We start from the raw sequence: 26,922 nt of genomic DNA on the forward strand, positions 1-26,922 counted from the left end.
ATTGTGCTTCCGGGTCCCTGTAACAACCACACATTTCCAAATGCTACCTAGGAGATGATGTCACCCTCCGTAAAGAAATATGAATCCACAGACAAAAGGTTACTAGTTCAATTCATACTTGATGAGAAGCACGTGTTTCCACCTATCCTTTTGTTATCTAGAGCTTGACCTCCAATTAAGATCACTTTGTAGGCCTTTAGCTGGGATATGTACGCTGCTCTAACTACTTCTGCAAATTGTCTTCTGTTCCAAGCACCCATCAATCTGATACAAAATTCATTAGCAAAATAAAATGAAAAGAACACAACATACATTGCTATTAATGGACTTCCATGCATGTCACTCCCCACACAGGGTACTAAAAATGGACTCATCTCTATTTGAGTGCCTCCACACAAATATCTGTGCTTTTCAATACATAGCATTTCAGGAGAGAGATTTTCCCTAAAGCTAACCAAGATTCGTTATTTTAAAAGCTCCTTTCAAAGCGAAACTTTAGGAATTTTTACCATCAATCTATGTTGACTATTTACTCTTTGGTAGATCTCCTATAGAAAAAAGATCCATGGAGAAACCATGGTTTCCAGTCTGAAGAATTTATATTGTAATATTTTTTTAGAGTTCAAATATTTTTTACTTCCTGTGACTGACTTTGTGTGGCAGTGATAAACAGCTCATAATGCTTCATCTGCCATCCTACCCACAGAATCAAGGAAGAGTATAATATATAAAAATTTTTAAATGAAGATGAAATTAGCTGATAGCTTTCTACTGCAGCATAATATTTACATTTGCACTTGGGTGGGGTAACTTTTCTTATTTAGAGCAGAATAAAGTCTTTATCCTATAGATTTTAAGTTTGAAATAATAAACATTTTGAAAATATCAAAAGAAATAATCTGAATTTATAAACTAGACAGAAATGGTAAACTTGCACTTAATTTTTTCACAAACTCTCCCATTTCTGACAAGCTTGGGACCAAACTATGTGTAACTATAATTTAAAGAGGCCATAAGCTAAAAGTCATAAATGCTCTTAATTATTCAGCTCTTTTCCTTCCAGAACCTAACACGAACTGATCTCTCACTTTGTCTAAAGAACACTAATAGACAATTAGTTAGAGATAGAGAGCAAACCTTAAAGGAGTATCTCTAAAACAGAAAATCACACAAGTTGCTCAACCATTTACTTTTTTATACAATAAAATGTCAAGGACCAAAAACTGAGCATAAAAGAAGAAAAAAATGGAAATGGAGAATATCACACTGTACGCTTAAGTGATAAGAACAAAGAAATATGAGAGAAAAAGACCATTTATTTTTCAAATGGAAAAAGTGCTCAGATGAGTAAAAGAAGGCCACATAGTAGAAGGTCTGAGGGGATAATCAGGTGGATTGCACATTGCAAGTATGTAGTAAAAATTATCCTAAGGGAGAAAAAAACATCTGTTAGATATTGGGTAAGGTAAATAAACAAGAAAAACGAGGCCAAATTTGCAAGGGACACCAATACCAATACCAAGTGAGTTTTCTTTTGTTGCTGTTGTTTCAGTTTTTTTGGTTTTGTTTTCTTTTTGTTTGTATGCCAAAGTAATACAAATCCTACCAATAAGTAGGAAAATTCAAAGTTTAGTTTTACTAAATTTAGTTTTACTAAATTAGTTTTACTAATTTAGTTTTACTAAATTAATAATAAAAATAAATTTATGTACACACACATATTATAGTAGGAAAACATTAAGGAGATTCCCATGCCTCAAATACATTTTGAGCACACAAATTAGGAGATTCTAGTTTCAAATAATAACAAATACAAAGGTCATTCTAAAATTAATTAATAAGCTAGATGTAGATAAATCATTAGCATCAAATGGGCACTGACCAAGGATAATACTGTGCCCTGAATATCTAACTTAACCTGTACTTAAAGTGGCCATTTTCACAGAGTACTGAAAGCACATTGGCAATGGGAACCAATCACAAAAAGCAAGTTTAAAAGCAACACTGGTAACCAAAGAGAGACAAGGGAAATATGTTCAAAAGGGTAAGATCCCCCAAAAGCTTAAGCCCTAGGTGGTTAATTGAACATCTTACATCTGGGCTTCCTGTAGGGTTAAATAAGCATCTGTAAGGGCAGTAACCACAATACACAATCTATTCAGATTGTCAAAAAGCTTTTGATAAAATGTCATGGCAAAAACTGTCTGAAATTTTTTTAAGTAAACATGGAATTAGGAATATGTATTTCCATAAGCATGGAATTATCTTAAATAAAGGATGCAATGTGTGAAGTGTAGATGTGGAAAAGGCAGTTAAACATTTTATAAACTTTGACTATGGAATTCAAAGTGTCATCTGAACATCCTTTAGAGTTCACTATCCTTTTCAAGTTGTAAAATATCAAACCACAGCATCATGAAATCTTAAAGAGCTGGATGGCTGCCCATATACTATTGATTAAGAAACTACGATTCAAGAGGATTCAAGATTCAAGGAGGATTAATCATTGCCTAAGGTTAAAACATAAACATCAGGAAGATTTTATAGCTGTACAATTACAACCAAAGTTACCATATGAGTTCCCATATGGCATGTGTTGAGTATTATACATCACTTATAATAAAGAATAAAATATGTATTTAAATATAACCTTTGAAACATGGTCCTCCAAAAAGAACTTTAAAAATCTCAATGTGTTGTGGCTACAAAGATTCCCAAAATCCTGGGCATCAACGGAAGTGCTCTGAATCTAACCTTGAGGATTACCAGCGTTTAATAGCTGGATATGGGAGAATATGCCTACAAAGGAGTTATCAGGGAATAATAAAGGGCATAGGAAAAAAATCAGGAGGGCATGATACCATGGAAAATAAGGGCAGAAAAAGCATTTCAAAAAGAAGGAAGTGATCAGCAAGATCAAATGTCCAAAGAGATCTCAATGAGAGTTTGGTGAAGTGATAGAGGTCTCTGAAACAGACAAGGTAAACTGGTGAATGTATTGGTGAGGAAATGGAAATGGAGAAGATAAACATCTCTGGAGAATTTGAGTGTAGTTGGGAAGAGAGAGAGGGTAATAGCCAACAGCATTTTCCATCTTTTTATAAATGACACTAAAACTCACCAAAGCCAGGAAGCTGGCTCACTCATGACTCCTCCACCATCCTCCATACCTATTTGATTATTATGTGGTATAGATTATATCTCCACTTTCTTGAATATATCATCTTACATTCATCTTCCAATGACTCACCAACAGTTATAAGGTAAAATTCAATCTCCTTAGTGTAGGATTTATGGCCTTTTATAATCTGACCGACATTACCCATGTAGCCTCACTTCTTACTTCCACCCTAAGATGCAGTTGAATGAGTCAGGTTTTCTCATTCCTCCGGGCTTTCTTGCACAGTGTTAATGTTTTCCTAGAATGCTCCCCAATACAACCACCTCCTCCACCACCACCACCTCCTGCCCACCTCCTTCATGTATCACACTCCTATTTACCTTTCAAATCTCCATTCCAGTATTATCTTTATGAATTCTCCCTTGATCTCCTATGTTCCCATAGTAACCTTTTTAGTCCCTTCTTAAGGTATTAATACTCATTGAATTCTTTTGTATTTGAGACCTCAGCAGCCCATAGGTGTCTTGAGAGCAAACACCCTATATTTTCACCTGTATGTTTCACACATAGTTAGCATTAATAAATGTTTTTAAATGAATGAAAGGATGGATTTGTTACTAAGGACATAGTACAAACCCAAAGTATAACTAGCTTTAGATTAGGTCATAGGTGGGCTATACATAATTGGCTACTAGGAGAAACTAGTGATTTGTGAGTCACAGGTGAAGTTATTTCCTTGAAAATTTTACGTATTTGGAAATTAAGATGAATCACATTCTAATATTAAAAAAGTTCAATGAATTACCTTTCAATTTGGTGACTCTCCTCACTGACCTCAGCTTGTCCACATTAAAAACAAGAATCACCTAAAAATGCACTACATTCCTACAATATCCACAGCACTGAGCATATAAAGTTATAAGTAATACATTCCCTGCTCCCACAGTTCATAATCTGGTGGGGGATTTAAGACATGTGGAAATATACTGCTTTGAGCCACCTTCCAGTGCTATTTAGGCAATAACTGCCTTATAAAAAGCAAAAAAGAGAAAAGTATATAGAGTGATCCTGTCTTAAATAAATGGCTTGGTGAAAGTCCCTAAAATGAGAAGACATTTCAACCTAGAATTCAAAGCCAAAGAACCTCCTGACTCGACAAGGATGATCTCTCCTATTTTAAATAGGTTTTAAGTATCCTCCTATTCTGAGATAGCAGAATAGCAACAAGTTAAATCACTTTGCCTATCTTTCTAGCATCCCATTTAAAATGTATAATAGAAAACATTAGAAATTGAAAACAAATAAGCAAGTAAATAACAACTTTTTTAAAGGATTCAGTTTAAGTGTTTTAAGGTACAAAACAGTTTTGTCCTGTCTTACTGCTATGCAGGATAGGTGGTTGATTAGGAGGAGTTTAATGATTTTTGTGTGTGTGTGTGTGTGTGTGTGTGTGTGTGTGTGTGGCTCATTCAGAAAACTTGGCTTGCTTTTACACATGTTTAAACCCCAAAATTAGCAGCCCTTTTTTCTTCCTTAGAGCATATGTTATTAGGGGTGTTGTTGTTTTATTTCACTGAACCCCCAAACTCAGTGTCTGTTAGCATAAGACAGAAGATATGACGGAGGCTAGGGGGAAATTCTGCAATAATAAAATCTCTATTCTATTCTCTATATTTAAACTTCAAAAGAATAAAAGCAGCTAAATTATCAATTGGTCAAACTGTTTTCTAGTATCCGTGGCTCTTAGACAAGTATCTACACCAATAATTGTCAATTTGGGGGAGGTTCATTTGAAGAGACCCCAGAAGTGGTGATTTTGATCTCTACTTCCTCCACTTTCAGAATCACTGTTCTTATTCAGGCAGCTGATGTATTGCAGTGTAGTGACTCACCTGTTCTCTTTTTAACAGTGTTATTTTTATTCTTTGGACTTAAAATTTTACCCCAAGCTGTAGAAAAAAAAAAAAAATACATGACCACTGATCAATCTAAAAGTCCAGGTCCAATGATTTTAAGAGGAGATCCTTTATTACCCACAATCATGCTTTTTTCACCATAATTCCCAGTCAGATCTGTCATAAGCCTGGGGATAAGACCTCAGAAGAACTTACTTAGAGCTACCCTCTTTTAGGATGGAAAATAAAAGGCATCTGGTTTGCAGTAGGGCTATAGACCTCGCAAGACTTTTGCATTTTGGCTTAATCAAAGATTTTCCAGAAATCTAAAATGATTATGCATCTTAAAAAAATAAGAGAACCATAGAGCTAACTAGCTCTGTAAACCAAGGGAAAAACAATGATCTTAAGAGATGCTTTATGGGATCATTGTTTCACATGATAAAACGAGAAGACTTGGGGGGACAAGTCACAGAAGTCCTGGATCATTCGAACTGTTCTAACTGATGAATCTTCTTCAAGGAAAAAAGTGGGCTCCATTTCTGTTTTTAACAATCCAGAGTGTCTGTAATAGTGCAACTAATGACAACCTTCCCGTTATTCTCACTTAAGAGGAAACCCTATAATAAGGGCTTCCCAAAATGTCAAATAATACTTGTCTCATAACAGGGCTTCTTTGTTCATTCACCATGTCTCTTTTGATATGCACAGATAATAAAAGTTCATGTAAAACTAAAGGTAATATAGAGCAGAAGCCAACACTAATTCTGTATAAATATGTCTGATTAATAAGAGTGCCATTGTTATGGTTATTTCGTAATGTCACGATTGTTACAAGAACAGAGGATAGAAGTACTCTTACTCTCACTGTTTTTGTTCATCCTCTGTCATCCAACCAGTTTGTGAATTTTTGTTCAATGGGGGAAATGAAGGATAGATTTTTGTCCATTAATTATTTCTGTTTCATTAGTTCACTTCATGAGCTGCGAAACTAGCTTTAAATTCATGGGAAAAAATTAAGGGTTTTATTCTAAAATTAAACCTCACATCCTCTTAAAAAAACGAATACATGCTCCAGGCTTAATTTCTAGGCTCCCTTTTTCATATGCACAACTACTATATTGCTCTGGTGCTCATGAGCACCTGAAAGATAAAATTTAGCATGACAGCACCAGGACCTGGCTAGGAGCCCAACATGTTAAAACCTAAACTCTGGTTTAATACTACAACCATAAGCAAAGTTGTAGGTCAGATTCAGTTCCAAAAATTAGAGCCCCACCCTGGCGAAGAAATAAGAAAGTCCATAAATGAGTACAGTATATGGTTCCTTATTGGAAAGGAAATAGAAAACAGGTAATAGAAAGCAGAATACATACATGGCAGGCAAGACAGGCTGATAGATTTTGAAGATGATTCTAAGGCTGGTAGATAAGTTTGTATTGTCATTACTTTGCTTTTCTCTTTAAATTCTTATCTCCCAGATCCTGGCCTCCCCCCTTGGGGCAGAAGTATAATATAAAAACTTAACAGTCGATCTTAAATTTAGCTGACATTTTTATATCCTTCACAACATACTCTTTAGATTGCACCCAAGAAGGAGATTATTAAATAGTAGCAGGAGACCAGTTACCAGACCATTTTGACCGAACAAAAAACAGCACTATGCCTTCTCACTGACAAATCTAACAACATTTATATAATCATTATAATCAATTTCATAAATAAAGGGCTATTAATGACTAGGGGGAAAAAAGGAAAGAAACTGTATTTCTCCCAGGTCCCTTCATCAGCTCCTCAAACCCCACATTAGATTCAGCAGTGGAGGAAGCTATGCATGAAAAAAGAGAGGACTCAGCTGAACAGGAGTCTCCTGTGAAGGAGATTCTGTCAGTCAGAAGGCAAGGACACATTTCTGTGATTATTTCAGCCTATTTTTTTGTAGTAATTAGCCAGAGTTCCATTTTGCTGGGGTTGGCATCGCTCACAGCTCCCTTATTTTTTTTTTAATTTAGGCTTTTCTTTCCTCTTTATAAAGGAAATTTACATATTTTCAGTCTCTCAATCCCTTCTATGTTTTATTTATGAATATAGCCCTTCTTGATGGTAACTTTAATGTGAAAGAGGTAGTAATTAATGTCCCAATCTGCTAGGTTAATCCCTTTCCACACTCTCTACAGAGAAGTTTAAGGTAAGTAACAGTTTACAGTCAATATTAGGTTTAATTATGCTTAATGAGAGTTAGTGTCTCTGTTTACTAACTGCATTTAGGTGTGTGGATCCAAGATGAGTTTTCCCTTGGCCTCATTCTGATTTGTTAATAGTGCCACTGTGTACTGTATACTCAGTGCTTAAACCTATAAAGCTGCTCCTGGAGAACAAAGCAAGTAAGGCACCTGTTTCAGTTGAGACACCGTTAAATGAGTGCAGCCTGAACACAGCAGCATCTTTCTTTGGGAAGGGAGCTATTATTTTATAATGCTTTCCAAACAGATCCATTTGAGAGGCTAATTATTGCCTAAATTTCAGATCCTGGGTAAGTCTATACATATACAAAGCTGTTTCAAACTAAGTACAATCATCAATAGTGGTAGGTATGAAATTCTAGAGTATTAAACACTCCTAAGACTTTCTGTATTAATCCTTCCATTTCCATGCTATTTCATTTGTGAAGATCTAAAACTCCTTTGACAAGTCACTGGTTTGGTCCTCCTTTTTTTTTTCCTTAATGAACGTCTTTTGTCTTAAAGTTGTACTTAACTTTATTACAGCTTATAGGACACAACTTTTGTTTCCTTACTGAGCTACAGATATAAGTACCAAAACAAGTACTCAGATCAGACCTAAAGGAAATCATGTAGTGACACAAAGGAAATTTAGGACACATATTTTTTAAAGAATCCCTTTTTGCTATGTTTGTGTTGTGGATAAATTCTGAGTACAACTGATGATATATTTTCTCTAAGTCTACAGACTAACCAATTCAAGAAGCATTTATTGAGTACCTGGTCTGAGCCAAACACAAAGATGGAAAAGGCATATTCCCTTCCCTCAAGAAACTTATCATCTGGGAAAGGAGACAGGCATAAGTAAAAACTAACTATGCTACAGTGAGATAAGCGTTATACTCATGTGAGCAAATATGACGGAAACACTAAGAGGTGCTGCTTCTGTATTAGAGAATAGATACAGCATTTTTCTGGGCCACATGAAGGCCATAGCAGGCTGAATGAACTGTAAGAGCAAAGGCATAAAACATGGCAGGACATAGTGTGTTAAAAAGACAGCAAACAGTGCAGTGTGGGTGCAAAGAATTGCATGCTTAGGGAAAGAAGGTGAGGCAGGATAGGAAAAGTGGGAGAGAAGTTTGGAAATTAGGGGCTCAGGAAGTAGACTGGGACCTAATTAAAAATAATTTTCAATGTCATCCTGTACCAACTTTTAAGTAATATGAAGAATAAGAAAAGGTGAATAGATCTCTTTATCAAACAAGGATGAGGTCAGTATAAAACCTGAAAATTAAACTGAATTTTTCTTGGCATACTGATCTCTGAAAACTATTTTCAAATTTCATAATCTCTATGATGTACTTACAAGCCGTTACATTTAGTTCAAAGAATTAATTTTTTTGCCATGAGAAAATAAAATTCCTAAAATGTGTCTATCTAAAAGATTGATTATGTATTAATGGAAGCTAGTGGGGAGAAAAGCTGGTAGATTCATATCCCAGGACATTCTGGGAAATCTGAAAATCAATGTACTTAGTAAAATAAAAATTTGCTTACAATTAATTTCAGAAATTTTCTGTCTTTTGAAAATTCTACATTTAGTTAGTATATACTGCCTTTACTTTTGCTTTTAGAAAAAAAATAGAGGTAAACATTTCCTTAAAAATCACAAACTAATGGGTCTAAAAGGAAAAGAATACAATCTAAGCTATATACTTAATCAGAAAAAGATCCATACATCTGGATGTCTTTCTGCACTTAGCTAAACCAACCGTTCTGCTATGTCCTTTTCATCTCAGTACCTTGAGCTACGCACATCTGTGAAAACCACCTGACCAGTTTATATTCTCCCTCATCTTGCTACGTTGAACCATCTAGAGGACTTTCAAATTACTGTCAGACACTGGGCGCTCATAGGTAGGTACCTACCTCTGTACCCTTGGTCAAGGAAAAGAAAAGAGAAAAGCCTAGATTCAAATAATAGTAAAGTCTCTGTCACTCTGATAAACATATTTAAAAAGTCACTCTCCTCCTGACACCAGAGTTATATAAAATAAGTATGATCTTAGTGTTAACTCACAGGTTATTACAGAAAAATCTTTATAGGTATGTATAACAGATTTAATGCGGTGGTAAAAATATGCATAAATACATAAATGCATAAATACACTTGATTATAGCATGCTTATGCAAGTTATCTATTTATTATATTTGTATGTTCAAATATAATAGCTATTATATACAACATATTTACATATAATATTTAATAAATAAAATAAATATATATATGTAAACACACATACATACATTTACATTTCAGCATTTATTCCCGAAAGTTAAAGGAAAAAAATACTTAAACTGTTTTCATAACACAAATTCTAACTGAAATAAAATGTCCTTTAAAAACTGTAATTAATGGCTGCTGTGTCAAACAGTGAACCAAAGGGTCAAACCTTATAATTCACAGTTTGAGAGGTCATAGCTCAAATTATAACTTTAAAAAACTGATTATCTGTGAGTAATTTCACAAATCCATCTAATATACTCTGAATGCATATAAAATCTTTTTGAGAGTAAAAAGGATGTATGTCCAAGTGGACAGCTGATGGAGGAAATGGCCTTTTTACTGAACAAGGCTGAAGTCCAGCATAATGACTTGGAATGCCTTTGAATGAGCATGCAAGGCTGGAAGGCCAAACAGTACACACATCCAAAGGGAGCATAATGAACAATCTCATCAGAAGACAAAAATATTCCACACACATGTCCAAAAAGAGGAAGGAAAAATATACATTTCTATCATCTACTCCTTTACCACCATTACTACAACCAAATTCACAGGTAAACTCTGAACTATTAATAAACAATCTTTATAAAAGTTAATATTTTATCATTTAAAAAATTCCCATGATTTTTCAATCTGAGATTTGAAAACACATATTGAGGTCACCTGCATCATACATAGCAAGCCAGGTTTACAAAGCTGGTTTCTTTATGACTCACCTTGAAAGCAAGTATTGCTTTATCTATCTTCATCCCAAGGCCACCCACCCCATAAAACGTAATCTGAAATAATTTGGCCAACCTGGATTTTTTTAATCTAGAAGTAATCTACTGTTATTAATACGGCAGGTCATTGAAGATAATTTCTCCACTATAAATTCCCTAACTCATGCTAGAATTTAGAAGTCCAGCAAAATAATCCATTTAATTACACATCTATGTTTGTAATGTTTATTTATGTGTTTATTATATTTTCCTATTAGACAGCAAGCCCCGCAAGAAGAAGGACTACGTCTCTATTGTTCAGCAGTTATATCTAGCACCTTGGGAGTTCCTGGCACAGCAGACATTTACTAAATATCTTCTGGAGTTTGGAAGGAAGGCATGGAGAGAAAAAAGATGGGAGGCCTATGGTTAGCTAATCTTCTCTCCATTATTTCTGTAGCTGTGAGGAGAAAAATCTTTAAAAATGTACATTCTTTTTAGTCAGTTTATCTACCCAGCAATTCACTGATCCACCTATCTATCCCAGAAACCACAAAGATTTAAAATGGCTTCCAAAAGTACATAGTTGAAAGATAAAATAAAATAAATGGAAATGGCAATTACAGTAGGAAACAAGATATTTATATATGTATACGTGTAAAGACAAATCATAGGAAAGGAAGGGAATATATTTTCTCAATTTCTTCACTTTAAGTTAATCTTATTATAACCACTATTGTAATGCTCTTCTTATAAGAAAACACTTAGAGAGTATTTACTAGTCCCTCATCTGGCCATACACTATAACAACATCTACATAACCAGATTCCTTATATCATAAGCCATAGTAGAGTCTATTGGAGGAGACAAATATTCAATTAAAATAAAATGTATTAAGTAAGTTATAACAATAAACACATAGGCTTTCGTGAGAGAACAAAGCAGGATTCTTCTCTGAACCAGCAAAAATGCTTACATGGTAATTGCATTACTTTGATGCCACTATGTCCTGTTCCAAGAGACTTTTCTGATACACATAAACACTCCTGTCTCTTGATATACAGGGAACTATATGCTTTCAAATGTTACTTGTACAAATGAGGTCTGAACATGTAAATCACTATTATCATAAGAAAACACATTTGAAAAATGTCCTTTTTCTTATAAGTGAAAGCCTAACTTTGATTCCACTTAGCCTGGTAATATGCTTCTGTCATTCCGTTGGACTAGCCCACACATACTGGGTTCTTGATAGGTCCTGGGCTCGGCCATCTGGCTCTTTATTTACTTAATTCTTTTTTAATACTGACAAGTGTATTAGTAACACTTCCTTGATCACTGGTAAATATAGAGCCACCACAAAACCAAGATTTTCCCTAATTCTGAAAGTCACTAATTAGTTGTGGGTAGAAGTGGGGGAGTATTACAAAGATACGTTGAGCAGTACTACAATAAGTAATCTAATTCCCAAGAAGAAAGCATGTTAATCTGTTTCCCACTTCATTAGAGGAATAAAAAACATCTTGTCATCACTAAAGGATACAAAGAGAGACCTGGATATTAGAGGGGTGGTAGATAGGGAGGAAGAATGAAAGCAGCGTATAGGCAGGAAACACAAATCCCTTACATATCTTGGACAATGTTCACAGTTTTTCTTGATATCTTTTGATTGATCTACTTAGCAGTGTGTTTCATGAGTGTAGTTTATTCATTAATAAACACAAGCTTGCAAAGGAAATGAAGGTAAATGAATCCTACTGAGAGAAACTGATCATTCTACTGGTTCTTACGTTATACAGTAGGCAACTCCGGAAGCTGCCTTAATCTTTTCAAACCAGTAAGGTCTCAATTTCTTGAGCTTGCAGAATAAAACAGTGTGAGCTTAAAGGAGAGAACACAGTTTCCAAAAGGACCAAAAAGTCATTTAGAGAGAAGGTATGGTCAAATTATAAGTACTAAAACTAGAAATTTATGTATTTTAAGTCCGTTAGAAAACATATTTATTTTTAGGGTTTTTTTTTTTTTCTGTTGGATGAGAGATAGTCTAACAAGTTTAATTTTCCATAAGGTTTAGATTCTTCAAAGAGCATCAGCTGGTCGTTGTGTGTGTTCACACCAGCATAAAGTTTAAAAAATCAACTCCAACTTCCTGAAACTAAAGACTAACTGTATAAGGTTTGGTCAGTTGTCCTCATTTCTAAGATCAAACAATGTCCCATCAAGCAAAAGTCTTTTAAGATTATTTTGGGTTTCAGTCTACCTCCTTTGTTCATAAACATTTTGGGGCAAATGATGACATTCTCTTATAGTACTGACCCAAATAACTAGAATCTCAATGAGAAACTTAGAAAGCTGTGAATTGTGAGGTAGGCGTTAGTATTTCCTTGACCAAATCCTGTAACTAATGAATAAAAGTTAATTGGTTCATATATGGAAGTAAATTGGTGAAAGGCAGATGAATATAATTAACAAGTGGGGGAAGTACATTGTTTAATATGTAATTGAAGAATTGAGAAAGAAGTGTGGCATGTCTTATTTACCAGTATTTGAAAAAAGAAGAATAGATGCTTTGGTATACAAATAAATGCAGGTATAGAAAAATAATAGAAGCTTTGTCCTACAGTGGAACTTCAACTTCTCTGGGCAGTGATCAGCTAAGAAGGAACAGAGACAGTTACAATGCAATGATTAACTAGCTGACAAATCTATTATTCATGGCAGGTATGTGAGCAGTCAGGGCAGCGATGTCAGTGGCCCCTACTCATCAAGCAGCTTTACCAGTACAGACTAGATGTCTGGAACCAGACAATACACAAAAACAATAAAACCTATAGCCAGCTAAAGGAAGGTTCAGCACAACCCATCTCCAATTTTAAACAGTACCAGAAATCTCCACTGAAGAATGTTTCCCTTGGGATTAACACAATTGTATTTACAAGCCATTGACCAACATTTACCTCTATTTATCTTACTATGCATAGCAACATGCCTGAAACCCTATCTAGGAATTCCCAGCATACTACCAAAAAAAAGTGATTTTAACATTAGTTGGCAGAAATTTCTGTTGATAGGTATGGCCATCATGTCATTACATGAACAGATGGTCCAAGTGTGTCCATTTCACTGACAGTGCATTATGTGGGTCTTTTTATCCCTGAACAACCAAACCAAATAAAAGCAGAACACAGAAGAGGCCATTGTGCCTTCCCTCATTTGGTTGGCAGCTTCATCTGTGAAATATGAAAATAAAAAAACCAACACAGACTATAATTCTTGTATAGTACTATTTCTGCATAACATTTAATCAAATAATTAAGTATTCAAACCCAAAGTTATCCTGATGTTTGTGAAGATGGAAAAAATACATGAAATCTTTAAAACTTTTTTAACTCCATGATCTTCAGTAAAAGGGGGAAATAGTCATATTTCTTGATCATTAGGGTTTTTTTATCTAACCAACAATTTATAGGAAAAAAACAAATTACAACTCTTTATTGGTATTCAGGTCTTTTAATGAAACCTCAGGAAAAAAAACATTGAAAGAAAGGAAATCCCCATATTAAAATCTATTTCCCTTTGAAACAGAGATGCTCTCTCTTTGTATTTAATACTTTTACCGAATAATTTTTAAATACTCCAGATGAAATATTCATAACCAAATGAATTAACAGTCCAACAGATATCTAGTTGCAAACTACTACATTTTATACCATGAGATTTCTTGAAATACACACGCGCACACACATGCACATGAACATGTGTGCACGTGTGCGCGCGTTGCTGTTTGGATGCTTAATATGGTAGCTTTATCTGTACACCCAACCTAAAATATAGTTTACCATGATTTTGTGAAATAAAAATAAATAATATTGTGAGGAAAAGGAGAAATTAAAAATTATGAATATATTTCTATCTATAACAGTTAGTAGTAAAAACAATAGCTGAGAATTATATTGCTAAAATGCATCTACACATGTGGCAATGGAAACTTCTGTGCAAGAATAATGCTGTTACCCGCCTTCAAAAAGAACTGATGAAGTATGAGGTTTAAGAGTACATCTTTAGTACTTCTGTACCTTAAAATATTGCCGAGTATTAATTTTTCATCAAGTTGTCATTTTCTCTGACATTTGGTTTTATTAATCAAGGCATTTATCATTAATTTGTAGAAAATATCGTAATTAAGCCAAATAAAATAAAATCCTTAAAAGGTTAAAATTAGAAAGCAGGTGAATTAGAACTTTGACATTACCCTGTTGACATACTGGAGCATTTTGAAAGCATGGGAATCAAGTTTTTGCAGTGAGTTTGGTGCCTCAATCTTGGGGCTGGCTGGTTTTTTAAAAATGTTATAAAGATTTGATTTAAAGCTCTCTGACAGTTTTGACATTCAGGTGAAAGTACTGCTGCTGCATTTGGAAAAATTTGCATATCCCACTGCTAAACGGAATGTTTGAGGTGTGCACTGGTGTAAAGAAATTAAAAACAAGCTATCACACATGCTTAAGTGTATGTATTCACAAAACTGATGGTTGGATCGCAGCACCCCATCCCCCTCCAATGTAATCTGTGATTTACTCTTCTATAATAAATTACCCTACCATGTTATTCTCGCTGGAAGATCTAACCATGCATGTAAGAAACAAAGTAATTACAGCCCCCTCTTGTCTCAGAAACCTTCTTCAATCCCTATGAGTTCTTTATACACAATGCAGCAACACAAGTCTATTGTACACTTCTTGCCTGAAATTCTGGACTTCTGACTACAAGTAGCCACTAAATCTCATCTGCACGATTTCCTGCACAGTTTTATTGTCTATAACAAATGCATTTTTATCTAGCATAGTTAGTTGTAAAGCTCTTCCTGAGGAGGAATGGGTGCTGACTTTTTGGCTTGGAGCCAATATGTCTATTTAAGAAAAGGACAAGGTATAAAATCAGAAGAGTTCCAAACTGATTTCAAAAACAAAGAAGGGCCATAATACATTCCCATATAGAAGGAAGAAGAGGTATAGCAACACCGAATTAGGCTGAGACATTCTGACATGACACAAGGGTTCTTCTTTTTTGACTTATAATTTCAGATTATTTTTTAGGTAGACATAGAAAAAGATATTTAATGTGTTAAAGGGCAATAAAGACCTGAGGCAATAAACCAAGGCCTTAAATATTATGAAACTTTTCAAGAAGACAAAACCCATTCAAGAAAATATCACTGGACATTACCTTCAGTTTTCAGAGTCTCAAGGGGCAATCCTTAATACTTCTTTTGTGTGACTATAAAAAGAAAATACTTAAAATTAGAAATCTGCTAAGGAAGCAATTTACATTTCCACAGTAAGTCTATAACTAGTCATGAGAAGTAGGTAGCTGAGTTTGTGTGTGCCAACTAATATCTATAGTTTTCAAAAGAAAAAAAGGCTAACACATTCATTTCTGTATGTGCAGTACAAGTACAAAGTAAAGTATGGCACAAACACATGATTTAAATCATTGTGTATACAGGGTTTAGATGCAGACCAGGGTATTTATTACAGTATTATTAGAAGCTTTCTTAATTTACACAATTAAAGTTTTTACATTTATGTTTGTATAATTGAAAAAAGGTAATCCCAAATAGTTTAGCCCATGTATTTGTCTATTCTTAATTATCAGAGATTTTGCAAAGATCTACTGTGTATAATATACTGGTAAGTACTGATGAGTTAGGAAAAATACAAACATAAAACACAGGCCCTATCCTCAAAATAATGAGTGAGGTTAAAGAGATTTGCATAAAGGAAGATAATCCAGAGAATGAAAAGTAAATGGAAGGAAAGAAACAGGGAGCAGAGGGTAACATGTTCAATATAGCTTCAACTGGTATACAGTACCTAATGAACTGACATTAGAACATGGCTTTATGTCTCCTGTCTCAGCAAGCAAGGCTATTATTGTAGGGTCCTACACAGATTTGGAGGCAGGGATGTCAAACAAATGAATGAGTCACTTTTAAATTCTTTTCCATCCACATGCGTTTGATAGCATACACTCAAACCTAGGACTGGGAGCAGTAAAGCAGGCGGGATGCTGAGGTGCCTTTAAAGCCAATTTGGTGAGTTTGAATACAAAAAAAATTAACTAGAAACAATTCTCCTATTAAAAATTGAATTTGATATTTTATGTCCTTGGAAAGTTATCCCTCTAAATTTGCCATGAAATTTCAATGATGACCTTGATGTCATATCTACTAATAATCTCCACAGAGATTCAGCCATTCAAAATCTCAAAAGCAGTTTTACTAATGGAAACGCATACATAAACATAAGCCAATCCTATTAGCCGGTGCATCTACAGTAAAAAAAAAAAAAAAATACAACAAAAAACAAACAAACAAAAAACAACAACAAAAACATTAAAATGAAAAAGATCTAAGGATTTTAACTGATTGGATCTTTAATATGCATAAATAATATTTTATGAAGGGAAAACAAAGAATCAAACATCAAACTATACCAGTAAACCGAAACAAACCTGAGTTTAAGCTGTACTGATAAATGGGATTGAGGAAAGGAAGGTGCTAGTCCTGTTATAGTCAGGATACATGAGTAATATCACATTTACTCTGCAACACCGAACTTTAGAAAGTTAGAATCTTTTGGGAGAAATGTGATTAGAACCATTAATCATGGATAAACAGAGAATAAATAGAAAAAAAATTGTTCAGATTGTAGGGATGAGGTGGAGAAATTTAATTTGGAGAAAACTAATTTGACCATTACATGATATATTATAAAAGTAATTTTTCTCTATTGTCTCCCCCACTAGAATGGAAGTGCCATATGGACAGACACTATCTTTTTTCACTGTATTCCCAATTTCATGAAGAGTGTCTGCCATATACTAAGATCAATGAATATTTATTGAATGAAATAATGAACAGCCTGATCAACCTATAAGAAAGCACTAAGTCTGCATCCATTTACAGATAAAGAAATTTAGACTTAAAGAAGTTAAATTTTATATATTAAACTTTGCTCTTTCACAACTGCAAACTTCTACAACCCATTGTTTAGTCTTCCATTCAATATTCATTCTAGCAGTGGAAAACAAACAATAAGCAAGTAAGTTGTTAAAATTATAACATCATATAATTAGTACTATGAGTGCAAACAGTAAGGTAACGGCATTAGGAGTGACATGGGCAGATATTTTAAATCGGTTTGGACAAGAAAGCTTCTCAGAGGAGGTGAAAATAAGAAAAAGTGTACATGAAGTGAGAGAGAGAGAGTCAAAAAAGTATCTAGGGGACTAGATGGGCTATTATAAGAGGTAAACAAGTTAATATATATTACCTTGCTTTGTACAATGCACACAGCAAACAATACTCTCAATATCTATTATTTTATTATATTGCTATTATTTTATAAATAATGAATTTCCCCCACTAAATTATAAATTTGTCAAAGACATACATTTTTCTTTCCCTATGGCTCCTTAAATAGTGCCTAGCAAATATTCAATAAAAATTTACAGACTGAAAGTAGGAAGACACAATTATCAGTTCATTAATTAGAAAAAGTAAACAGGCTATATGAATATGAAAAATGTCATCATATTTCATATGCCTGAGTCAATCTAACTCCTTTAAATCAATGTCACCTAATTTTTTCTGGGTTTTAAGGAAGATAAAAAAGAAAAGCATATAAAATGCCTAGAGTCAGGAAGTCGTAGATTAAAAAAAGTAAAAAAGAATCAGAAAAAAAATAAAGTTATCAATATTAGGCCACTATCTTGACCATTTACACACACTGTCTGCCTCCATCAGATTAATATATTTTTCTAGCACAAGGATTCTACCACACAGGTTTCCAATTCATTTATGTGTTCCTAATACATGCACAGAAACTGGTATATAGCAAACATTCAGTAAGTCTTTGTTGAACTAAATTGAACTAAAATTATCTTTAGTAGTTCTGATGCTTTATAGTTAGTTCAAATTTTTAAAAAATAAATAAAACCAAAAAGGAGGTTATAACAAAAAAAATATCAAGTGTTGGTTTTTGACCCTGCAGCAAAGGAGTAGAGAACAAGGTTAGTTTTCACCAAAGATTGAAATATAGATGACAGTGTGATATTGGCAGTGGAAGAGACAGATCAGTAGAATAGACCACAGGGATGCTAATATGGGATAAGTATTACAGGTAGCATTTTCACAGTGTTGAGACTAATTACATAGGAAAATAATTTTTTTTGTTCCCTACCTCTTACCAGGCACCAAAATATAAAGCAGATTGATACATCTGAATGTAATAAGTAATCAAAGAGCTGTAAGAAGACCTATGTATATAATTTTCTGAATTCCAAGGTGAGAATGCCTTTTAATCCACATAGACAGTAGTAGAATATAACATAAGCATAAAGATTTATCAATTTCACTACTTAAAATTAAAAATTTTTCAAAGTCAAAAAATATCTTGAATAAATATGAGGCCAACAATAAAACAGATAAATATTTTTAAAGTATATGACATCGTAGAGTTAATAATCTATAAGTAAATAAATAAAACAAAGATCTCATTTTTTTCAAATGAATAGGGAATTCACAATAGAAAAAACACAAGCTAAGATATATATAAAATAATATTAATCTGTAATAGTTATCTGTAATGAATATTCTGTAGAACTAATCTATACTGAAAGGAATGCAAATTAAAGTAGCCTAAATATTCCAAACAGTGAACTAGTTAAATAAATGATATGTGATATAATGTTAAGCTTTCATTAAATATAGCAAGTAAAAATTTACAAAGCATCATTAAGCTTAAAAAGCACATTGCAAAATGTTAATAATAATTTTTATGATATGATATATACATATATAGACTATGTGCAATGTTTGGTTCTGTGAATAAATGTAGATCTGTATGTATGTGTCTATCTATGTATCAGAAAAAACATGTATGCATTAGAAAAAGCATGTAAGGACCTATATACTAAATTATTCCTAGCACTAATCTCAGACATTAAGATTATGGCAGATATTTTTTTTCTTGTGATTTCTTTCCAAATTTTCTACAATAAACACAAATTACTTTTTGTAAACATTAAAGTCACTAAAACAAGACCTAGTCTATGTTGCAGAAAAAAGATTAGATGACATATTACTAGATTTCCTGAATGTTAAGAAAGCCAGTTGAAAAGGTCTATGTGTCCCTATTTTTGAAGGTCACCTCTATTGAAAAAAAATAAATAAAAGAGGAAGGAAAGAAAGAAGATGGAGCAAAAAAAGAAAAGAAAGAAAAATAAGATTTGTCAAAAACAAACAAAAACAGCAACCACCTATAATAGTATCTCTTAGATTCCTAGGAGTCAAATTTTAATCAATCACATCTAATTAAGTTTTCAAAGAAATGCACAGCCTGGAATGTAGAAAACTTAAGAAGTTTGAAGCTATATTTATATAGTAAGCATACTATTTAGTATAAGAGAAAACAAATAGAACATGCATCAGTTTCAGTGATAGGACTATTATAGTTACAATTTCAAATAAATAAAAATTAAAAGCAAGCAAATGATACAACAAAACAAATAGAAACTGCTAAAGGCTATCCTCTACTGATAATTATAGAAAACAAGTCTTCATTAAATAAAAATTTTAAATATGAAGTTTGACTGTACCTCATCAAAATGGCAAATGAAAACCAATTTATAATCCTTAAAGAACATCAGGAAGAACCTATACCATACGTGGTCAAGAGGACAAGATGCAGTCCCTCGAAGACTGGAAAAGCCTAATTCAGTTCTAGTCCATAATGGTGCTTCTTAAAATGAAGATATGCATTCTGGCTTTGGATATTACCAGTTTTTAAAGCGCCGGAGAATCTGATAAGTTCTATGGTAGACTTCTCCAAGAATCCATTAAAGTGACCTGACCAAACCCCATAATGAAGCCATCTAAGATCAAATCAAGTTCCATTGAACCAGGCTCTGGGGCAACAACAAAAGACTATTCACTTGACTCAGTCATACTTGCTGTTAGGTATTTCAGTTTCCCCTCCAAACAGAGGGGAAAAGTTCAGAAAGATTATGTACTAAATACTTCTTTTAATCCTAAAATCCAGTCAATTTCTTTTTTTGTCACTGGTCTCTTTAAAAGTAACCCAATCCCTTTCCTTTATTATGTGCAGCTTCACTCTGTTCATTTTTATTTCCCAGTAGCAGAATGCCTTAAATAAATTCTTAAAAACCAACACACCAACAAATAAATAAATTAAAACTCAATGACTATAAAAAGTACACAGTCTAACCTGCTTAATTATTAACAGGCAAACAGAATGCATTTCTGAATTATCTACTTAAACTCCTTGAACTAAAAACTTTAAAGTTTTTGAGCTTGGAATGTGTACGCTTTCTAAGAATCCATAAATCGATTATTTTAAAATATTCTATTAGGCCATTTTAACAAAAGCAATTAAAAAAGACATCAAAGTAAATGTGAATTTAAACACTGGCATAGCGCATAAGAAATACAACATATTTTTAAAATTTCAGAGATCAGTAAAATTCCCTTCTTTCCAATTGTCCCTTGTCCTCTTTGAGATACTTTATTCCACAATACATTTGGACAGAATGAGTAGAAATATTCTCTACTAAATTATATTAATGAGATGGATATAATAATGGTTTTAGAGCATTTATATAATGTTCTTATTCCTAAGCATATCATAAGAAATATACAATTACAAAACTATGGAAAATGTTAATAATCCCAAAACTAGAAGGACAGAAAGAAAAGAATTAACAGTAAATAAAATTCATCATTTTTTCTGGATGAAACACTACAGCTAATATATTGAAGAATGACTGCTCCTTGACACAAGTAAACATCGATTACCTGGAATGCTGGTTAATTAAATTCTGGTTACCTAAGGGTTCACCAGAGACAATAAAAGTTTTTGCCTTGATTCTTTTAACTAAAAACCTAAGATATACTAGCAGATTTTCCTGCCTTGGTAAATAGGGTTTTATAATTATATCTTCATTAAAGATGAAAAATTTATACTGCCATAGAGGATGGTTCTTAATCTTTTGGGGGGTCATAAGTGATCTTCCTCTAGGAACTCAATTGTCTCGATGTTGACGCTTTGCTAAGAGCAAAAGGCAATCTTAGCTTAACATTATTCTGCCCCCTTCCCCCGCCCCCAGGATCCTGTAAGTCTACTTTAACATATAAAACATATACAAATTTCCTTTGGAAATCTCCTTTATCTCTACCCCCCCCCCACTCCACCCCAAGATATATTTTGGCAATCATCCTCCAAGGATATGGCCCACTGATACACGTCTGAAGGATCTCATGACTAAGGTTTTACTAGACAGTAATAAATGACCTTTTCCTAACAACAGCTAGCCCCATCAAGGTCCTGGAAACCTTGCTTCCAAAATTCCTTAGAGACTTAGGCTATCCCTAACCTCCTCCCAACTTGAAAGTATATTAATCAGTCACCTGTCACAACCCCAGTGCAGCTCTTTCTGTCCCTGGATCCTGTCCCTGTTCTTTAATAAAATCACCTTTTTGCACCAAAGATGTCTCAAGAATTCTTTGTTGAAAGTAAAACCCAAACCCCAACATTTTCACACCACAGGGACCCACCAAAAGATCGTTTGCCTTCCAGTTTTACAAAATTGCAAAGGCAAAGACATTGGGGATTATACTGACAACACAGTAACCCCCGGCATAACAAGGATGTTTAAAGTTGCTTTTTGAAGACATCTCTAATAATGAAGTATTTTCTTATGATTTGTTTCCTTTCTTCTAAAAGGGGAGTGTAAAAACAACTCTGCTTAATTTAGTCTTGGTTAAAGGTTAAGCATGTTTCCTTTTAGGATAATTGCACTACCAGAGAGAGTTTGAGCTTTAAAACAAAATAGTGCTGTTTTCAAATCATTCCACATTCTAGAAGTGGCAACAATTTTCTTACACTTTTGTAACTCTTAGAGGAGTCAGGGTCAGAGAGAAAGCTCTTCAATGTTCACCTTTACTTCTAAAGATTATCAGATAATTGCAAATATATAAAAATTCCCTGTATTCAGGTTTTATTCTAAACACTTTTATGTATATTTGCTTATTTAAACCTCACAAAAACTAGGAGGTGGGTAGCTAGATATCAGATGTCATTATCCTCATCTTATTGATATGTAAACTGAGGCATGGAGAGATTACCGTGATTTCCCAAGGATCGCCCCTCTACGGAATGATAGAACCAGGATTCACACCTAGTCAATCAGGCCAGAGGCTGCACTTCTACAAACAGTATTATATTTTCAGTTTCCGTCATGAGCTGATGGTTTCTCTTATGTGGTTCGATATGTAACACAAGTCCACCTCTTCACTACTATGCAAGACACATTCATACTGTTTTTCCCAGACATACACATTTGGGGAGTTGTTTGTAAGTTGCTGACAAAACTGGTACCACCTCTGTGCAGCTGGCAGTTAAATACCATTGTTAATTTCCCAGAATCAAATGCCCAGATGAAAAAATAAGGCACCACTATCTCAGTAAATGCAGAACCCTACAATAAAAGCTGACCCTCCATTTCCTTTTTGGAAATAGTTCTGGTGAGATACAAAATTGAATGATTATATAGTCTATAGGTCAACCAAGACAACAGGATAAATGGCCCATATTGTCATAATAACAGTTCACAAAGGTGAGAGCCCACAAGTTGCTTCTGTGGCTAAAGCTGCAACAACATGAAAATTTTCTTGGTGTATCCTTCTCACAGAAGGATTGCATGCTCCCAGAGATAGCAACAAATTTGCATCTCATTTGCTTTCAGTGTACCAACCTTAATATTTTCAGTGTCCCATAATGAGCAAAGGCTGGAAAGAAAGATAGAGAGAGGGATGGAGAGGGAGGGAGGGAAGAAAGAAAAGAAAAAAGGAAAGGAAAGGAAAGGAAAGGAAAGGAAAGGAAAGGAAAGGAAAGGAAAGGAAAGGAAAGGAAAGGAAAGGAAAAGAAAGAAAAGAAAAGAAAAAAGAAAAAGGAACAAAGACAAGACAGGGGAGGGGAGGGGAGGAAGAAAGGGAGGGAGGGAGGGAGGAAGGGAGGAAGGAAGGAAGGAAAGAAAGAAAGAAGGAAGGAAGGAAGGAAGGAAGGAAGGAAGGAAGAAGGAAGAAGGAAGGAAGGAAGGAAGGAAGGAAGGAAGGAAAGAAAAAAGAAAAAGAAAGAAAGAGCTTTTTTATAGTTTGTACAGAAAAGTTTTCAGTTATAAATTTGTTCCATCTGATTTTTACTGAATTACTTCCTACATATAAATGCAATCAAGCAGATACCAGTAAGATACAAATATAAAAGGGCAAAATAAGGTCGAATGTTCAGAGTCCTGAAAATGGTTAAAGATCAGATAAACAGGAAAGAAAGCTGGGCAAGGGCAAACAGGAATATAGATGCAAAAATGCATAACAAGAAAGAACCTTGGTAACTGAGGCAGCTTTTCTTCATTAGATCCAGGGACTTTTAATGAAGTAATTGATTCCAATGCAGCCAAGCCGGGCTGGGAATGAAAACCTGGTTAAAATAAAAAAGTATATCTGGAATAAAATACCATCCTCAGCTCCTTTTGTGTCTAACTCATCCTACATACCATAATAAAACAAGTATTTGGAAATCATCTAGCTATTACCTTATTCCCTATACTGATTCCCAATCACTTACACTATCAAATCCAATGTGTTTGGTTTACAAAGTCCTCCATAATCTGGTTCCATTGTGTATCCTCTCTTCCAATTAATGCAGAAATTGTACCCTCCAATCCAATCAGATTAAACCAATATACATTGATTCAGCAAACATTTATTCAGGCCTATAATATGTTAAGGAGCATTCATGTAATTGAAATCTACATGGTCTTGGAGCCAAAGAATCAATGCTAATCTCCAATTTCTCCAAAACTCTATCTCAATGCTTTCCCTTCTCACTCTTCTCCTATACCTATCCAGATACCTATGCATGCTCTTCCTTTGGATTCAACAAAAATTGATTCAGATATAATCAGTTCAATTGCTCTCATTTTAGCTCAGGCACTTACATTTCAGTTTTGAAAATATGATCATTTAGATACCTAAAAATATACACAGAGGGCTAACCTTATGTGCCGTTCCCACTAACACTCTCACACAAACACAAAACATGGTGGATCTTAAATTAACACAACACACACACACACACACACACACAAACTCTTACTAGGATCCACATTTGTCTTCTTCTATTCCTTTATCAGGCCACACTTGTTGGGGGCTTTCGAACTTGTTCTTCTAAGGCTCTTCTCCCAGATCATTTCATGATGGCTTCCCCTTCTCATCATTTAATCTCAGCTCAAATGATACCTCATTACTCTTTATCCTGATACCCACACTTTCTGCCCCAAGTCACTCTTTATTCTACTACCAGCTTTCTTTTTGTCACAGGTTATCACTCTCTGCAATCATTTTGTTTATTTATTAACTCATTCACTGTCTATCTTCCTACGTTAGGGACCCTATCAGTTTAGCTACATATAATTCAGTGCCAAATTGCTTGCCCCCAGGCATTATGCCTGGCATACAGTAAGCACTCAAATATCTGAAAAATAAATACATACATACAAAAATGGTTATTAATATTCAATCCATAAGTATTTATCAAGCATTTACAGTGAATAAGATGATTATTTTTAAAGTTAAATCCCAGGCGGAGGAATGTTCTGCCCCTAACATAATTACATTTGGGAGAAAGATCCAAGATAAATTTGGTGACTCTTAGAGAGTTCTTTTTTTTTTTTTTTTTAAGATTTTATTTGTTTGAGAGAGAGAGAGAGAGCAAGGGAGAGAGCACAAATAGGGGGGAGGAGCAGAGAGAGAGGGAGAAGCAGACTCCCTACTTAGCGTGGAGCCCGATGCAGGGCTAGATCCCAAGACCCTGAGATCATGACCTGAGCTGAAGGCAGATGGCAGATGCTTAACTGACTGAGCCACCCAGGCGTCCCCACTTAGAGAGTTCTAAACAAAATAAATTGTCAGAGAATTAGACCTAACCTATCTTGATACTTAACACTAACATCATTGTTTTTCTCAACCACAGTTCCCTTCACATTCCCCCATTAAACCTATTGATACATCATCATCAACTTTTATAATGTCAAGAATGGTTGAATGAAACTGAATGAAGGCAGTGACAGTGTCACATATCTCATTTTGGATATTTATTGCTGAAATGGATGAGTCAGTACCCATGAAACATGGAAGAGTCAGGATACAACTAAGAGTAGTAACATGTACAGATTCACTGCCTCCTTCATACAGTGTACAAACATGCTCAGATTTGACAATTCTAAATGCTTCTAAAGGTTAAAAAAATCACTCATTTAAACTAGGATCAGAAAACTTTCTGTAAAAGGTCAAATGAGAAATATTTTAGGCTTTGTAGGTCATACATTTTCTGTCTCAATTACTCAACTGTGCTATCATCTCATGAAAGCAGCCATAGGCAATAAATTCACAAACAAATCAACGTGCCTATATTTCAATAAAACTTTACTTACAAAAACTGTAGGATCATCAGGGAAATGCAAAGCAAAACCAAATCACCTCACACCTGTTAGAATGGCTATTTTCAAAAAGACAAGAAATAAGAAGGGTTGGTGAGGATGTGGAGAAAAAGAAACCTTTGTTCACTGTTGGTAGGAATGTAAATTGGTGCAGCCACTATAGAAAACAATATAGAGGTTCCTCAAAAAATTAAAAATAGAATTACCATATGATCCAGCATTTCCACTTCTGAGTATACACCAAAGGAAATGAAATCCCTATCTCAATAAGATATTTGCACCCCCCCCCAATGTTCACTGTAGCATTATTTACAATAGCTAAGACATGGAAATAATGTAACTGTTGATAGATGGATGAATGCATTAAAAAAAAAAGTGACATGTATATACAATGGACTATTATTCAGCCATCAAAAAGAAGGAAATCCTGCTCTTTGCAACAACATGGATAGATCTTGAGGACATTATAAGCTAAGTGAAATGAGTCAGACAGAGAAAGACAAATACTGTCTAAGCTTACTTACATCTAACGGAATCTATGGAATCTTAAAAACAAATAAGCAAACAAACAAACAAAAAAACTGAACTCATAGATACAAAGAACAGATTGGTAGTTGCCAGGGTGCAAGAGAGGGGTGGAGAAGGGGGTTGGGTTGTATGTGAAATGGGTGAAGGTGGTCTAAAGGTACTAACTTCTAGTCATAAAAGAAATAAGCCCTTGGGATGTAATGAACATCATGGTGACTGTAGTTAAAAATATTATACTGTAGGGCGCCTAGGTGGCTCAGTCGCTAAGTGTCTGCCTTCAGTTCAGGTCATGATCCCAGCGTCCTGGGGAGTCCCACATCAGGCTCTCTGCTCTGCCACTCCCCCTGCTTGTGTTCCTGCTCTCGCTATGTCTCTCTCTGTCAAATAAATAAAATCTTAAAAAAAAAATATTATACTGTATATTTGAAAGTGGCTAAGAGAGTAGATCTTAAAAGTTCTTACCACACACACAATATTATAACTATGTGTGGTGATGGATGTTAACTAGACTTATTGGTGGTGATCAAATCATGTTGTACACCTGAAACTAACATACTGTTATATATCAATTATATCTCAATTAAAAAAA

At 34.3% G+C, this 26,922-nt stretch overlaps 1 protein-coding gene across 15 annotated transcripts in view; it reads right to left on the reverse strand.

Annotated features, from left to right (window-relative positions):
* ZBTB20 (zinc finger and BTB domain containing 20) overlaps positions 1–26,922 on the reverse strand; it is an 800,060-nt gene that overhangs the window by 639,873 nt on the left and 133,265 nt on the right. For 13 of the 15 annotated variants that reach the window (XM_078066331.1, XM_078066345.1, XM_078066341.1 and 10 more), the window contains one exon: positions 15,456–15,506. The gene's annotated coding sequence lies outside the window, so the exon portion shown is untranslated. Of the gene's footprint in view, positions 1–15,455; positions 15,507–23,691; positions 23,786–26,922 lie in introns of all 15 variants that reach the window. The other 2 variants (XM_078066327.1, XM_078066328.1) reach the window with 1 other exon arrangement.

The sequence above is a fragment of the Halichoerus grypus genome, chromosome 1 (assembly GCF_964656455.1).
Source record: "Halichoerus grypus chromosome 1, mHalGry1.hap1.1, whole genome shotgun sequence".
Lineage (NCBI taxonomy): Eukaryota > Metazoa > Chordata > Mammalia > Carnivora > Phocidae > Halichoerus > Halichoerus grypus.